Genomic DNA, 17,382 nt, shown 5'->3' on the forward strand with positions numbered 1-17,382 from the left:
TTTGGCTGTAGTAGACCTTAAGAATCTAGAGACCAAGTATCATAGTGTAAAGTACTGGGTCCCAGCTATATCACTTTATAACATCTAGTCTAGCAACATCCTGGTTTCTGCTGATACCAAAGAAGCACTTTTGCTACCATATTCTTCACAAACAGTTCATACCATCACCGAAGTAGAGTTTTTCCAGTCTCCACAACAGTCACAAAATCAAGGAGTGGCACAGAGAAGCTGTGAGCCACTACCCCCTAGAAGCCACTCACCCCATCCCTGTCAGTGTTTAAGAGGTTTTTGGACAATGCCCTCAATAATATGCCTCAACTTTTGGTCATTTGTGGTCAACCATTTCAAGGACAGAAATCAAAAAGGTTAGAAGTGGAAAAGGATTTCATTTTAATGCAATCTTATGTCATCTTATATTATATTATAATTTTTCTGAATCTGTTTCATAGGCAATGCTCACAAACATTCACACAATGCACATGCATGGTATGCCTTGAAAATACTTGTCTGGAAAAACTGAATGTGTCCCTGCATCATGGCACACAAGAAAGGTGGCATCACAGATGAAAAATAACTTTCTTCTGTCCCCTCCTAACCACCACCACTGACATTTGCTCCAAGATCCCTTCAGCACCATAATGAGGTCTTCTTGATGCAAACCAGAATGGATACGACCTTTAATGTGAGGAGGAGCTGCGTGTGAAGCTGGACAGTGAGGTGTTTCTGCAGCTGCTGTAACTATAGACATGGAGCAGGTTTACCCAGTGGAAAAGCCTAGAGAACAAGTGTGGGGCTGAACTGTGCAGACTGGGACCTGCAGTTAGCCTGCTTTTGCGTAGGAGCTGCTGCTCCTCAAGTGTGACACCGCTCTTGCTGGTCATCCAAGGAAGGAGCCAAGCAGTGAATGGAGGCAGGAAGCAGGGAAGGCACAGGCTCTTAGGAGACAACACAATCTCCTGACTCCAATGGGAATTCAGAGAAATGTAAGGTAGAATTTGACAGAGGGAAGGGATGCAAAATAGGTTCCTGCCTGTGTCACCCAGGCCAAACAACAGCAGTAAGCATGGGGACCATTTGTCTTGTTTTGGAAATTGGTATCAAATTTCTATTCTATTCCATTCCATTTTATGCCTCTCCATTCAATCCATTCCACTCCACAATTCTACATTCTAATCCGTTCTAACCCATTCCATTACCTACACTCACCCTGAGCTGGATAAGGAGAATGTTATTTCCCTGCAATGACGGGGACGTTTCAGCTCCAAAACCACTTTCAAGGACACAAATTGCAAAGCTTTAAAGTGTACTTATGATTTTATTTTATTTTTATTTGGATTCATGTATTTTTTGTTACTTTGTGTAATTTTATGTTATTTTATCAAGTTTTGTTTGTTTTTTTCTGGTTTGGGTTGTTGCTTTTTTCACTCTGTTTCAGAGCTGATCCTCCATTACATTCCTTACTGCTGTTCACAAGATCATGCAGAAAAAAGACACATGGACCTTGAAGTACCTGCCAAAGCATGACACATTCCATTGCATCCCATTCCATTCCATTCCATTCCTCTCATTTCCAGTGCATTCCTTTACATTATGTGACTTTCTCTTACTGTCCTTTCTTCCGTTACTTTTATTTCCTTTCCCTCACTCTCATTTCTGTTTCACTACTCTCCGTTCTTCCATTTTAGTTTCCTTTCTGTTACATTCCTTTCCGTTGTGTTACGTTACTTTCAGTAATGTTCCTTCCCTTTCCATTAATTTCTGTTCCTTTCTGTTATATTATTTCCTGCTATGTTCATTGCCTTTCAGTTCTGTTCCATTATGTTCTTCTTGCTGTCATGTTACTCTCATTTCTGTTCCACTGCAAAACATCTTTCCCTCCTGTTATGTTACTTCCCTTTCTGGTACTCACTTTCCTTTCTGTTACTTAACTTTCTTCCATTACCCTTCTTTCCTTTATGTTCCTTTCCTTTCCTTTCTGTTATGGTCCTTTCTCTTCTGTTACATTATTTTCCTTTCTGATACATTCCTTTCCATTCCATTCCATTACCTTCAGTCATGTTATTTTGCTCTGCTTTCCTTTCCTTTTTCCTTTCCTTTCCTTTCCTTTCCTTTCCTTTCCTTTCCTTTCCTTTCCTTTCCTTTCCTTTCCTTTCCTTTCCTTTCCTTTCCTTTCCTTTCCTTTCCTTTCCTTTCCTTTCCTTTCCTTTCCTTTCCTTTCCTTTCCTTTCCTTCCTGTTCCACTACTTTCTGTTACATTCCTTTGCATTACTCTCCATTATGTTGCTTTCCTTTCCATTACTTTCTATTCTATTTCTTTCCATTAATTTCCTTTACATTAATTTCCATTCCTTTCCGTTACGTTTCTGTTACTGCCCCTTATTCCGTTATGTTAATTTTAATTCTGTGACTTAACCTTCTGTTACTTTAGCCTCTTTTATTTTTCTTCCCACAACATTCTTTTCTGTTCCATTCCATTACTTTCGGTTATGTTACCTTTCCTTTCCTTTTGGTTACATTAAGTTTCCTTTCTGTTACTGACCTTCCTGTTACTGGCATTTCTTCTGTTACGTTACTTTCCTTTTCATTACATTATTTCCCATTATGTTGCTCTCCTTTCCATCATCTTATTTTGCTTTTCGATACATTCCTTTCCATTCCATTGTGTTACTTTCTTTTCCTTCCTGTTCCATTCCTTTTGTTACATTGCTGTCCTTTCTTTCAGTTATATTACTTTCTGTTCCATTCTGATCCTTTCTTTTTGCATTGCCAGTCTTCCATTCCATTTCATCCTGTTCCATTCCATTCCTTTCCATCTCATACCATTCCATTCCAATCCATTCCATTCCATCCCATTTGACTCTATTCCGTTCCACTGCTCTCTTTTCCAGTACATTCCTATTATCTTACTTTCTCTTATTGTCCTTTCTTCCATTACTTTTATTTCCTTTCCCTCACTCTCATTTCTGTTTCATTACTCTCCTTTCTTCCATTTTATTTTCCTTTCTGCTATATTCCTTTCAGCTGTGTTATGCTACTTTCAGTAATGCTCCTTTCCTTTCTTTCCCTTTCCATTACTTTCTGTTCCCTCCTGTTACATTATTTCCTGCAAAGTGCCTTTCCTTTCAGTTCTGTTCCATTATGTTGTTCTTCTTTCTGTTGCATTACTCTCCTTTCTGTTCCATTGTAAAACATCTTTCCTTCCTCTTATGTTACTTTCCTTTCTGGTACTCACTTCCCTTTCTTCCCTTATTATGTTCCTTTCTTTTCTGTTTTGGTCCTCTCCCATCTGTTGCATTACTCTCCTTTCTGTTCCATTGCAAAACATCTTTCCTTCCTCTTATGTTACTTTCCTTTCTGGTACTCACTTTCCTTTTTGTTACTTAACTTTCTTCCATTATTATGTTCCTTTCTTTTCTGTTTTGGTCCTCTCCCTTCTGTTGCATTATTTTCCTTCCTGATACATTCCTTTCCATTCCATTCCATTACTTTCAGTTATGCTACTTTGTTTTCCTTTACATTCTTTTCTTTTCCTTCCTGTTCCATTACTTTCCATTACATTCCTTTGCATTACTCTCCATTATCTTCCTTTCCTTTCCATTCCATTTCTTTCCATTCCTTTTTTTCCTATTCCATTCCATTCCTTTCTGTTATGTTGCTTTCCTTTCTTTGAGGTACATTACTTTCTGTTCCTTTACTTTTCCATTGTCATTCTGCCATTCCAATCCATTCAGTTCCATTCCATTCCATTCCATCCCATCCCATTCCATTGCTCTCCTTTCCAGTACATTCCTTTCCATTGATTTACTTTCTGTTGTTGTCCTTTCTTCCATTACCTTAATTTTACTTTTCGTCACTCTCATTTCTGTTTCATTACTCTACTTTTTGCCATGTTATTTTCCTGTCTGCTATGTTCCTTTTTGCTGCATTACTTTACTTTCAGTAATGCTTCTTTCCTTTCCTTCCCATTCCATTACTTTCTGTTCCTGTTACATGGAACATCCTGTTCCATTATGTTCCTTTCCTTTAGCGCTGTCATTCTTCCATTCCATTCCATTCCATTCCATTCCATTCCATTCCATTCCATTCCATTCCATTCCGTTCTGTTCCGTTCTGTTCCATTCTCCTCCTTTCTGGTACATTCCTTTCCATTATGTTACTTTATTATCCTTTCTTCCGTTACTTTAATTTCCTTTTCCTTACTCTCATTTCCATTACATTACCCTCCTTTCTGCTACATTGTTTTCCTTTCCACTATGTTTCTTTCCATTGTTCACAATACCATGAAGAAAGAAGAGATGTGGACCATGCAGTATTTCTCAAAGCTTGACACCTATCAATGACAAGCATACCTTTTATCTTCCAGCACTGCTCCGCTACTGCGCTTCCTGGCCAGAGATGAACAAAAAGTGCTCTCGTGCCTGCCTGGCACTGGTGTTCCCCTCAGGGAGAGCTGGAAAGTGGCAGCTGTTGATGGGCAGCAAGGCTGGAGGCCTTCCAAGCACAGGCTGCTGTGCACAAGCAAGAAACCCCTGGGAACTGAGCCAAGAGAAGAGCAGAGCTCAATCCTGCTCCGAGCCTGCGCTGGGCAATGGAGCCAGAGAAAGCCAGGGCGCAAGCTGTGCCCTGGAGGGGTGAGAGCAGTGGGCAAGAACCAAGCCCAAAGGACCCTGACAAGGGGCTGTGCTCAATGCAACAGAGGACAAGCAGCAACCCCCAGGGGCTCCCCTGGGAGTCACAAAAGCTTCCTCCCCCCAGATGTGGGGCACGAGGGGCATCCGCGTGGAGCAGGAGCAGCAGCCTTTGGGCCACAGCAGCCCAGAGGAGCCCTGTCAAGGGGCTGGCTCACTGCTGCAGAGGAAGGCAAAAAACCCCCAGGGACACTTGCAGGCCTCCATGGGGGAAAAAAAGCCTTCCCCCCCCAGCTGCAGGACACGAGGGGCCACCTTCGTGGTGCATGAGCAGCCAGAATGGACCAGAGGAGCCCTAACAAGTGGTCTTGCTCGATGCTCAGAGGAAGGCAAAAAACCCCCGGGCCCAGTGCCAATCTGCCCGGGGGAAAATTCCTTCCGGACCCCAAGACTGGCGATCGGCTGTCCCTGAGCATGGGAGCAAGACCTGCTCCTGGTCCAGAGGCTGATCACACTTCCCAGAAGACCCCCAAGCCCTATTCTCCCAGAACCCTGAGTCACCTCAGAAGTTCCTGAGAGTGGTCAAAGGCCTGTGGCCTGATTGACCCTGTGGGCAAGAAACTCCCCTCCTCTATGCCTGGCAGGGCAACAGTGGTTGCTCCAAAGCACTGGGATCCCTGGACACATCTCTGCATCTCATTGCTTACGGATGCTGCCCCTGGCTCTGCAGGGGATGAGGATGATGAGCTCTGCAGTGCTCCTCAAGGTGGCATTCCTATGGTCTGTCCACAGCTATCCAGATGAAAAGAACTGCTCTCCCTCCTGTGAGCTAAGAAGCTGGTCCTGCCAGGGGCTGGCCTCCAGCAGCCTTGACCAGGCTCTGGTCTTCCTCCCTCAAGGCCTCTCCAAGTAACTCCACCAGCTCCTCAAGGACTTCCTCTCAGATGTCCTTGGGCTGCCCTGGTCCATCTCTGCCAGGGGACACAGGAGGCTGCTCCCTTTTATTCTGTTCCAGGGCATTGTGACTGCTGTGTTGCTGGGTGGTGCCACAATAACACGGGGTTGCTGGGGTACCCCATGCCCAGCCACACCTGCTGCCCCTCAGCCCAGCAGCCTTCAGAGGAAGCCCTTGAGGTGCTGAACTTGAGGCAGTGCCTGTGCCCAGGAGGCCCAGAAGCTGTCCTAGCCCTTGACAGCCATGCTCTGGGCACAGCTGCTAGGCATCAATGTAAAACAATCTGTATATTCAGACTACAGAAAGGGCATTTATACCATAGACATTCCTCTGAAAATGGGGATGCTGAAGTGAAAGAAAGGCTTCTGGTTCCCTCTGCATTAACTGTGCAGAGACAGAGAGAGCATTAGAGAAGAGAGTCAGAGCAGCCCTGCAGAGAAGGACTTGGGGATGTTGGTTGATGAGAAAATGAACATGAGCTGGCAGTGTGTCCTCGCAGCCCAGAAAGCCAACTGCATCCTGGGCTGCATCAAAAGGAGTGTGACCAGCAGGTCAAAGGAGGTGATCCTGCCCCTCTACTCTGCTCTTGTGAGACCTCACCTGGAGTATTGTGTGCAGTTCTGGTGTCCTCAACATAAAAAGGACATGGAACTGTTGGAACAAGTCCAGAGAAGGGCCAGGAGGATGATCAGGGGACTGGAGCACCTCCTGTATAAAGATAGGCTGAGAAAGTTGGGGAAGTCTGTATGAAGACCTCATAGCAGCCTTCCACTATCTGAAGGGGAGACCTATGAGGATGCTGGGGATGGACTCTTCATTAGGGACTGTAGTGACAGGACAAGGGGTAATGGGTTAAAACTTAAACAGGGGAAGTTTAGATTCGATATAAGGAAGTTCTTTACTGTAAAGGTGGTGAGGCACTGGAATAGGTTGCCCAGGGAAGCTGTGAATGCTCCATCCCTGGCGGTGTTCAGTGCCAGGTTGGAGAGAGCCTTGGGTGACATGGTTTAGTGTGAGGTGTCCCTGCCCATGGCAGGTGGGTTGGAACTGGATGATCTTAAGGCCCTTTCCAACCCTAACTATTCTATGATTCTCTGTAGGATTTCCTCACTATTCCTTACCAATGCACAATAGCACATTTGACACTACCCCGCTATGGTGAGGTCATCTTGGAAAGAAGTCCTGAATTCTTTTATGTTCTTAACTGTTTCCTGTTCTCAGCCATCTTTTTCCTTGCACTTTGTAGCTCTTTTCCTCCTTTGGCCTTCATCCTTCCTATGATGAACGTGATGGCAGCCCTCAGCCTTTGTCTTGCTTGTGCTCATAATCTTATTCTGCAGTCCCTCCATGGCCCTAATCAGCTGCTTACTCTCTGTTTGCCTTCATCCCAGACAGAATTTATCTTTCTTGAACCTGGGAATGAGAATGTCCTTAGTGGTTCAGGTGAGTTCTCACCAGGGCTTTGCACAAGGCTTGCCATACCTATGGAAAGGCTTGTGGCACTTCAGAAATCTCTGTTGCATTCCTTACAGAGGGTATTTAGGAATCTGCTGGTGTTTATTAACGTTAGTGTCTAGTTTGGGGGTTCACATGTTGTATTATTACTATTGATCTTGAATGCAGCACTTCACTGCTGCTTAGTTTCATGTTGTTGACAGACCAATAAAGTACTTGGGTCCCTATTTGGTTTGAGCCACATGGACTGAACAGGCTTTCCCTGCAACACTCAGGAAAAGCAAGCAACTGATTCAGTTCTGTTAGACCAGTTTAAAAAAACCTCAGATAAATACCACTGGAGGAAAGGGTACTGTATAGAGGGTAGAAATAGAGAGACTGATGACAAATAACCCCAGCCAGTTTGTCCACATCCTTGTAATGCAGGATTCTTGGTCTCTCTCCCACAAGGCTTATTCTGGAGTAGTTGATCAGGGAAAAAAGAGAAAGTCGCTGAGTTTGTTATTGGGGATGTTGATGTAGGCTGCAGAAGACAGCCCCAGCTGGGTTCTTATCGGAAATCAGGAAATGTTTGAGGCGGTCTGAACAAACTGTTCTTTTAGGCAAAACACCATAATTCACTTCAACAGTACAAGATGCTACTGCCTCTGCCCACTCCTGATACAAAACGAGCATAATCACCTCTTAGAAACAACCAGCAAAAAATAATACACACACGTGTGCATACATATGTGTATCTATACATATATCTATGTCTGTATCTATACCTGTTTCCTGAATTTGTGGAAATAAACCCTCACATCATAGCAGTACTGGGAAGTCCAATGGAGAGCACGTGCTGGGGACACCAGTTAGAAATGGCAGAGCTGCAACCAGAGCAATGGGACACAAGCTGGAGAGAACTGCAGCAGCGACATTCCTGAAAGAGCTGTTCATAGCAAAGGCAGGAAACAGAAGAAGCCATGAATGGACAGCTTGTGCTGATTCATGTGATGTCCTGAGCTGGTACTAAAAGGGAAGGGTGGGCTTAAGAAGGATCAAGAAATAGTGACCTTCCTAGCTGGGAGAAGAGCTGGGCTGTAGGGAAAAGGAGATGGATTGAAACCTCTTCTCTCTGTTAGAGAAACACACTGTGTGCTCAGTAAAGGGCACGGCTGGCAAGTTTTGCTCTCCTGGGCAAAGGATCAGTGTCCTTCGGCACTGCCTGACATGTCCATTCACAGTGCCAATGTCAGCCCCATTACCAACGTTCTCCTTAAAGAAAAAGCACTCTTTAAGCCTGTAACATCAGAGGAGCTGCTGGAGCTCCTGCCCCTGCCACAGTTACCCACAGACTCATACCACAGATATCAAATTTCTGCAGCATGGACCACACTCCAGACAGCTTTTCAGGTATCATCTGTTTTCCTGTCTACATAAACCACCTCTTTCCTTACCATTCCTGCAACATCTGTGCTACACTGATGCCATGCACTGATATATGCAGATAATGCATCAAATTACTACAAATCATCCCTTTGTTATAATTCATTGGGTTTACCTGTTAAACTGGTGAGAAGTTGGGATACAAATATTTCCCCTGCCTATCATTCTTCTGCCAAAAAACTCTACAGCAAGATCTAAACCATATGCTTTAAGCATATAAACTCTGAAGTATCATGGCACTGAAGGAAAATCACAAGCTTATCAGCATTAAAATATATTACAAACAATCTTCTAGGATGTTCCTTATTAGACTTTCCTGCTTGTAGGAATTCTGTGTACGGTGGCTAAACCTAGTATTGATTAGAGAGAACCTAATTCCCCTACAAGAGAAGGTGATCTGTGAAGCATCTAAAAGGGATCAAAGCAAGAAAAGCGAGATTTGGAAGGTCTGAAGTTTTAGCCTGAGGAAGCATGCAGGATAAACTCTTGTTCTGAATCTGTTGAGCCTGAAAAGCTGAGCTGTGATTTGCAGGACTGTGCTCCTGTGAGACCTCTCTTCCTTGCTCTCCTTCCTTCATGTAGCAGTAATATAGAAGTAATTTCACAAGTTAAGCCTGAAAAGCAGAGTTCCCATACGAACAATGCTCATGCAGAACAGCTATTTGCTTCACTAAACATGTTGTGTCTGTGAACATCTGCTTCTATAAACATCACCACAAAATATCAAACCACTGCAGAAAACCAACAAACAAAAGGAATGCATCTTTTACTAGGTACCAGTGAAGCTCACAGTTCTGCTTTATAAAAATAGAAATGAGAAGCATAACCAAAGTTGTTTTTCAGTCTGTAACAACTCCTACAAAGAAAGAGCTCTAATAAGTTAAACCAATTCTGAGTCTTGGGTTCTCAGGTGCAGGAGAAACCTTCAGTGCAGCGAAGAAGAGGATGGAAAAAGGAATGGCAGTGGCTCAGTGCATGATTTTCCACAGTACCCAGCAGAGGCATTAGCAGAAAGAGACCACTTCAGACTGAAATATAGAAATTATTGAGAAATAGAAAAAAAAAATTATTGCCACCATCTTCTTCTCATTACTAATTTCCAGAGCAGACATGTGCCTTTGGATGTGCAAATATGGTCTGTTCTGAAATTTAAAATACCTTAAAGTTGGGAACAAAGTGATTTGCTCATCTTCCATCCAAAGATATATAATTCATCTTTGCTCTGGATGGACAATGGTGCTTCACTTACAATTCTGTAATACTATATATCACATAAAGTCTCCACATCCTACCTTGGGATTTGATTACCAGTGGTCAGGCGGTTGGGCTAGATGATCATTGTAGGTCCTTTCTAACTCTCTTCTCATGCTGGAATTTGCTCAGCTGCAAACCTCTGAAGCAATCAATCATTCAGGTGATAAGACACCTGAAAGAGAAGAACAAAATCAGAAGTCTTGAGGAGAGCTACTGTCCTGTGCCATTCTTGATGATACAGCCATCAAGAGTGCTTGACACATTTATCATTTGCCTGTGGCTATAAAAGGAGCAGGAGATTAACTAAAGGTTACCACATTTGTGCATATTTGTGTGTTTTTATTCAATAAATAGCACTGCCTGTCTTCTACAGGCAAAGGCTGGTCTTCTTTGTGAAGAACAATATGACCTCTGCAAAGCACTGTTTACCTTCTGACAAACATTCATAGCACAAGTAGAAGTAGAGCACTGAAATATCATCTGCCTCTGACAGATTTTCTCAGGCACCTTTGAATTTGGAAGCACATGTCATCTCTCCTCTTAGTTTATACAAACATTCATTACAGACTATGAGCCCAAGACTGATTTACCAGCAATGGTGGCCAATCCTGAAACTCAAATTTTCCACTCCACAGAAAAGCTGTAGAAACTGGTAGCCTCTTTGCAATATGTTCAAATACTGTACAGAACCATAAATCCCTTTCCCAAAGACTTTTGCTTGTATTTCCTATATCTTGGCCTGCAAGCCCCAAGAAGGAACAGAAAGGGTAAAACCATGCCTCACTAGTTCAAGCAACAGAGGTTTCTCAGAGCTAGGGAGCAAACTATGCTCAGCATAAAAGCAGGCATAAGGCCTTAAAATGGGGAACCATCGCTTACGAGTTTAGCCAAATACTCTTGACAGAAACACTGAGGAAAATGGATGTAACAGAAAAAGCAAGAGATGTTCAAAACACCCATGCAACCTTTACTAAACACAGGTATTAGGTCTGTAGCACCGTATCTACAGGAACAGCTAGGCATTACTGGCAGTAATTGTATTGCTTCATTAAGTCTGTGCTGTCAGACTGACCAGTAATTGGCAGACTTGATGCTACTCATTAAGACCAATAAACCAGCACAGAAGTAGCTGATACCATTTAAGCACTTCATCTCAGTCTTGCTTTGTTTCGAGATTCTCCACCTGATCATGGATATTGAAAGACATAAGAGGAGGATATTTTGTGGTTCTAGAGAGGTAATGCATATAAATAATAAAACTTAGGAATACACAGGCAGTGTGTATTCCTTATGTCAGCCTTTATAACACTGCTCTCTCTTAGCAGGACAATCCTAGCTGGTTTTGGCAAATGTATTAGCTTATTGTATTGAAAAACAAAAGACAGCTGTAGCTTAGTAATCTCAAAATATTAGTAAATTTGAGCTTATGGGCAGGAGTTCCCATGTCCTAGCTGAACAGCATAATAACTCCACTCTCTTTTTCACTTCTGCAATGCGCAGTAAGGCTCCTGCTAGCACAACCAAAGTGCTACATGCGAAGAGTATTCTCCTGATAAGTTAGCAACAGTCTTTACACTTATTTTTAGGACAGGTACAAGTATAGCAGTGACCTCTGCTGTTATCTATCCTCTCATTATATATTCTCTGTGAACAGTAGTAACAATCTCAGTGTCTCAGAGAACTTTGTATCCAGGCTAGCTACTATAATACAGGAATTTTCTTTACCTAGTTCTTCAAACTACTATTTACAAGGTGGTCTAATACAGTGGTGTGAACTTTATGTTCTGGAGGTTTTTTTCTTTTATTTTCTTTGGGGTCAGTATCATAATCAAAGAATAATGTATTTATATTCAAGCTGGCTATAGTTTACATAAGACATCATCATGTGGTGTGTCTGACTGCATTCACTACTTCTGTGTCTCTTACAGAGCAAGTAAATTCCAAAAAGCAGGTTTGTCATGTTGTTTGCTTAAACCCTTTTGCAGTACTGCTTCTCTCTCTATTGGTTTTTTGTTTTGTTTTGCCAGCCTGAGTCACTGGTGCTTTGGCAATACAACAGAACTCATATTTAATCAGAATGTGGCAAAAAATCTCGTTATTTATCTACCCTTACTAGCCTGTCTTCCTGTATTAAGGGTGTGATAAAATTACTGTTTTCAGATGATCATTGTAGACAAAACTAGCAGGGAAGGTATTCCTCCCCATCCAGCCAGCCTCCTGATAGTAGTAATATACTAGCAGCTACTGCACCTCTGTCTTTGAATGACTCAGGCTTTTCCTCTTTGCAAATGAGCTTCCTACTTGCATCGACAGCAAACACTGTCATGATAATTTTCTTGCCTGATGTCTGCTGATTCATTGCTGATGCAACAAGTGTGAAACCTGCAAGTTTCTTCCAACACAGGCCCCTCTCAACAGCACTACGAACTCACTTCAGCAAAAACAGAGTGGATTTCTCTCATGAAGTCTGTCCTTGAAATTCTGGCTGCCCCAATCTCTAGGGGAAGCTTCTCTCCTTTCATACAAAGTACACCTATTCCATTGGATACTTTAAAATGCATTAGTCATCCTGCTATAGGTAATTTGGTAATATTTATTTTGGAATTCAATTCTCATAACTCTCTGTGACCACTTATCCTGATAGTGGAATTCTTTCAATGGGTGTATGAATGAGCCATGTTAAGCACCATACCTCAATTGTCTAGTGAGGCCTACCTTTTCAGAGTGCTAACGAAGCTATCACCACCATGAATAAAATCAGAGAACTGTGCCTCACCTCTCTAAAGTCTGTGTAAATCATCATGTAATTCCAGGGGGAAAAAAACCCCAAACCTTTAACACTCCAAACTGTCAGTCTCAAGCTTGTACTGCAGTTAATCAGTAATGCAAAAAAGCCCAGTCTAGTGCAAGATAGTGCTAATTCAGACCCTCCTTATCCCCATATCTTTTCCCCTTCCTGTCATTTCTCTTCTAGTTTACTTGCTTACACATGGCTCTATTGTTTGAGGATTTTAAAACAATGATAGCTTTACCTCTGTGTAAATACAACTGCTGTAAAATGTAGCATATTATTTCCAATACTGAAAAATGAGTCCTTATTTTTTGCAATCAGTCCACCCTCCTTAGCATTTGATTGCTGTCTCTCACAGACCATTTTGTTTGCCCTCACTCTCCCCAGTCTTTAATACACCATGCAGAACTGGCCATGCTGATGCAGCATCCAGCATGACTAACACAAACCCTCCTCCAGTACAACTCATGAACCTTAGCAACCCAGAAATTTAGTCATGCCTTGGAATGGTATTTGCAAAGTATGTCTACATGTGCAAAATTAATATAAGCATTGCAACGCCACCCAGCAGGATGACACCGTGTCCCTGCTGCACGATAAACTAGTTCCTCAGACAGTGCTTCTTGGGTGCTTAATCAGCACTGTTTCATTAGAACAGCTGTGTCAATGGCTTTGCTTGTGTCCACTTCAGTAGGCTGTGCAGTAGTAAGGCGCTGCTATACAGGGAAATAATTTTTCAAGCACTTACATGACTAAGGCCCATTAGTTTTTGAGAAGCCCAACTTTCAAAACTGGTGTACAGCTGGTGGAAACAGGATGCAAGTGAAGCACTTGCAGAGGGCAGAGATCTGTTTCTTCCTCTTGCTTCTCCTGTTTCTCTTGCCTTTCCTCTGAAGCTACTGCATTTTCTGCGTTGAACTGTTTATACTAATGCAAAGGGTAAGAACTTCTTATGACCTCATTTGAGTTGCTTTAAATGTCTCCTGGTATAATCTGGATCAAAACCTGAATTTTTGGCAGGGAAAACCAGCATGATTTGTATGAGCACAGTGCAAAGAACCTCAGCACAACATAGTACCAAGGATACACAAACTTTGTTCTTTTCCTTTGCAGCACAGTTCTAGCAGTGTTAATTCCACAGTCCTCAGGAATACATACGACAGGATTGACTGCAAAACATTACTTTCGTGAAACCTGTCTTCTTAATTTTGGTATGATTTTGTATCGTCGATTTCATACTGTTACAAGGAAAAATTAACTGTCCCACTTGCAGCCCACATAAAGTGATGCAAATATGCTTGGAAGTTCGTATTTTATTACCATAAACTTACCTAAACTAGGTATTTTTGCTTAAATTTGTTCATAGATGGCAAACAGGGTCATGTAATTGCTAATCCCTGCATAAGTCAGACCTTCATATGACTTCCCACTAGCTCACAGCTGAACAATAAGCTTCCTTTCTTTCAATTTCTACTGTGTTCTGTTCATGTTGATTTCCAAGTTTTCTTCTTAAGCTGAAATTCACAATTACAGCAAGATTTCTAAGGAGGTCCTTATGACAGTCACACTTTAATCACTATCAAAGTTTTAAATGTTCACCTCAAGGTAATGGCTCTTGATGTGAGTTATTCAAAGAGCCTGGCAGCTTGGTTTAACACTCAACACGGGCAAGCTGTTAATGCGCAGCTGTGCCATCCACTCAGGCTCCAAGACTGGGTATGGTGTAGCTCAGTCTACCCAGGGCACACCAGAAACTCACAATTTTCATAATTACAAAAGCAGCTTCTTAGTTATGGATGGGGAAAAGTCTTGGCACTTCTAATAAAGGTGTCCTCCTGACAGAAATCCAACAGCTCCTGTGGCACTGGTCTAACTTCGGGAGGGGTCGTAGCAATGGCCCCTCCGGCAGGGGCCTGACGGGAGAGGCGATGGCTGGCTGCTCGACGGTCCCCAGCTGTGAACGGGCCGACCCCCTTGCTCCTCTAACCCCTCCCGGGAGAGTGTGCCCAGCAGGCCCTAGGGCAGCCGCAGCCAGGTCCCGCAACTCTTCTCCTGGGAGGCCGCGGCCGGGCCCAGGTCACCCCAATTCACCCTGCCCTACTGGCGGGGAAAGGCCTCGCGGTACTGCCGCTCCAGCGCCCTCCCTCACAGCGTCCATCACTCCCCTTCAAGGGAGCGGCGGTAGGGAGCGGGTGGCCCAGAACGCCGAGAACCCCGAGACCTTCCCCCCGCGCCGTCAGGCGGGGCGGAGCGAGCGGTGAGGGGCGGCGCCTCAGCGCTCTCCGCGCCGCGCAAAGGGGGGAGGCAGCGGCGGCAGATCCGGGCCTGGCGGAGGCGGAAGGGGCGGGCGGACGCGGCCTGACTCTGCGGGACGCGCGATGCTGGTGAGTGCGGGGAGGCCGCGGCGTTGTGTCGCAGCGAGGCTGTGCTGGGCCTGGGGAGAGGCGACGGCTCTGCTGGGCCGAGGCCGCGCGGGCCTGGCGGAGCGGGGCCCGGCACTGAGTCACGCTGTGGGGAGCGGGAGCTGGGCAAGGAGAGGCCGGGCCCGGGCTGCCCGCCCGCCCGCCTTTCTTCTCCCGGGCGCGCACCTGGCTCCGAAGGCAGGGAGGCGGTGGGAGCTCTTGTCCGGCCCGCTCGCGGATCCGGCTCCGGGAGGCGCGGGCCGGGCCGGAGCGAGGAGGCCGCTAACTGCGCACTCGGAATGCATCGCCCCCGTTGGGGCGCGGGAGCCCGCCCCGCCGGCTGCCCCGGCCTGCCCGCTCCCTCCCTCCGGCCCGGCCCTACCTTTCCCTTCCGCCTCCCTGCCCTCCCCCGTGACCACGGACCCGCATGGCCAGGGACGCCTCGGTGGCTGCCCCTGCCTTTCTCTCTCGGGCCCGGCTTCCCGCAGCCCCGAGCCCTTTCTCAGCCCCCCGGCCCCGGGACTGCCCACCCCAGCTATCCCAGGGCCTGCTCTATGCTGCACATGAGCTTTTGTCCGTAACCTCACTGGGCACTGTTTTAGGGTGTTCACCTGCCTGCTGTCCTCCCTGTCCTCTGTGCTGCCTCCTTTCATCATCTTCAACCCCAGCTATCCCCAGAGCTCTAGTGACGCTTGGGACTGTTCAGGAGCTGTTTGGCTGCACCTAGAGAAACTCAGTGTGCCCTCAGCACCGTTGTGGCTGCTGGAGGATATTCCCCCCAGCTCCTCCTTGTTACTTTCTCCAGGTTTCTCTCACTGTCAAGGACTGCATCAGGCTTCCTCCTCTTCTTGCCACCTACTGTTGCGGCCATACCAGGGAAGGTGCCCCCTGTAACCTTTTATCTGTCTGTCTTTGTGCGTTTACTGCCTCAATCTACATTACTAGACCTGCTTTTGTTTGGGTTTTTTTGTCATTGCAAATAATCACCTAGTTTGTTTCCCAGTAGGTTTGCCACTAGCAGCGAACTTTACTTACTGGGATCTTTTCCCATACTTTCTTATTTTCAAGTTATATTCCATCACTATCCCCCTGTTACCTTCCCCCTTTCAGTTTTCTTCCCCCCAGTAACTCTTTCCTTCACCATGTTTTCTTGCCTTCCTGATCTTATTTTGCCGTCATTAAAACTTTCCTTGTGATCTCACCTAATACTCTTTCCTTCCCACATACTCCTTTCCTTTGTAAACTCACGTGCTGTCTCCCCTACTTTGTATTTAAATCCTCCAGCTATGCCTTTGAGGAGAAAGGGATCTAAACCTCTCTGTGTCAGTCTGCACAGAGAGGACACAGATTACTTACTTGATTTACCTTATTTAGTTTTCATTTGTTTTGTTGCCTTCTTCCTCAATGACCTTTTCCGCTATATGTGTTCATATGTAATCATATACCTCCCCCTTAATATACACATACCCTGATGCTAGTCTGGGAAAAAGAAAGGATTTCTGTCTTGGAAATCCTTTGGGCTGGACTAGGAGGAATGGTCCATGGCAATGTAACTGAAATTAGGCCAAATGTTGTTTGCAATACCATATTGTGAATTGTTACTTAGTTGATACAGGATGTGTTTGGGATGCTTTCTCTTTGGGGGAGTAGTAAGATACTTCATAGGTGCCCAAGTGCATGGCTTTTTGCTCCAGAGATGGTCATGAATAACTACTGTAATGTTGCCTATCAATGGTTAGGTATCTGTGTTGGATTGACTTTGTGTCTCTGCTGGTGACTACTAGAAAGAAAACTTTCCCCCTCCTGCTTTGTGACTTATCCTGTTTCTCACCATTTGCTGCCCATCTTCTTATTTTACATCTTAGTTGCTTTGGTTCTTATGATTGGTTGTATTTCAGGGTCATATCATCGCCTTTGAGATGCACTTGAAACACTGGACTTGATTGTCCCACAGAGGCATGGGGAGCACATATGATCTTGGGAGTAATTTATACACTGAACTCTAGAATCCAGGTTCAGTACCTAGCATTGACAGCTGCTTCTTCTCTCGGCTGAGTACATGCGAGTCCTTGTAACTTGCTAACACTTAAAGCAGCTGAACAAGGCTTCTGACCTGAATGATCCTTCTGGAAGAGACTTTCCATTGCCTATCCAGGGGTCATGTAGAGAAGTTTCTTAGTTTTGCCACTTAAATGAGGCATATGCACCTTCCTCCTTGACTGGCGAAATAGTTGTGCTCACTTAAATAAATAAGTCTTCTTCCACCGTAGTCCTTTATACACTGGTTTAAACTTGCCTTATAACATGGGCCTGTTACGTAGACTTCCAGCATGGGAAAATTGCATTGCTTTAAATCATTTAATTTAAGCTAGGTTGATGCACACCCTTATTTGGATACTGATTTGAGGCTGAATTTAGCTTATTCTTAGCTTTGGTGCAAGCTCTTATATTCTAATTGTATTGTTATGAAAA

The 17,382-nt window shown here is 44.5% G+C and overlaps 1 protein-coding gene across 1 annotated transcript in view; it reads left to right on the forward strand.

Moving 5' to 3' along the window:
* Window positions 1-14,757: 14,757 nt before the first annotated feature.
* CUL1 (cullin 1) overlaps window positions 14,758-17,382 on the forward strand; it is a 50,299-nt gene continuing 47,674 nt past the window's right edge. Inside the window, exon 1 of the mRNA XM_061374935.1 lies at window positions 14,758-14,892. The gene's annotated coding sequence lies outside the window, so the exon portion shown is untranslated. The remainder of the gene's footprint in view (window positions 14,893-17,382) is intronic.

Source organism: Neopsephotus bourkii, unplaced genomic scaffold (genome assembly GCF_033783945.1).
Source record: "Neopsephotus bourkii isolate Nb327-2 ecotype Australia unplaced genomic scaffold, CSIRO-AGI_Nbou_v1 NB_1655, whole genome shotgun sequence".
NCBI lineage: Eukaryota > Metazoa > Chordata > Aves > Psittaciformes > Psittacidae > Neopsephotus > Neopsephotus bourkii.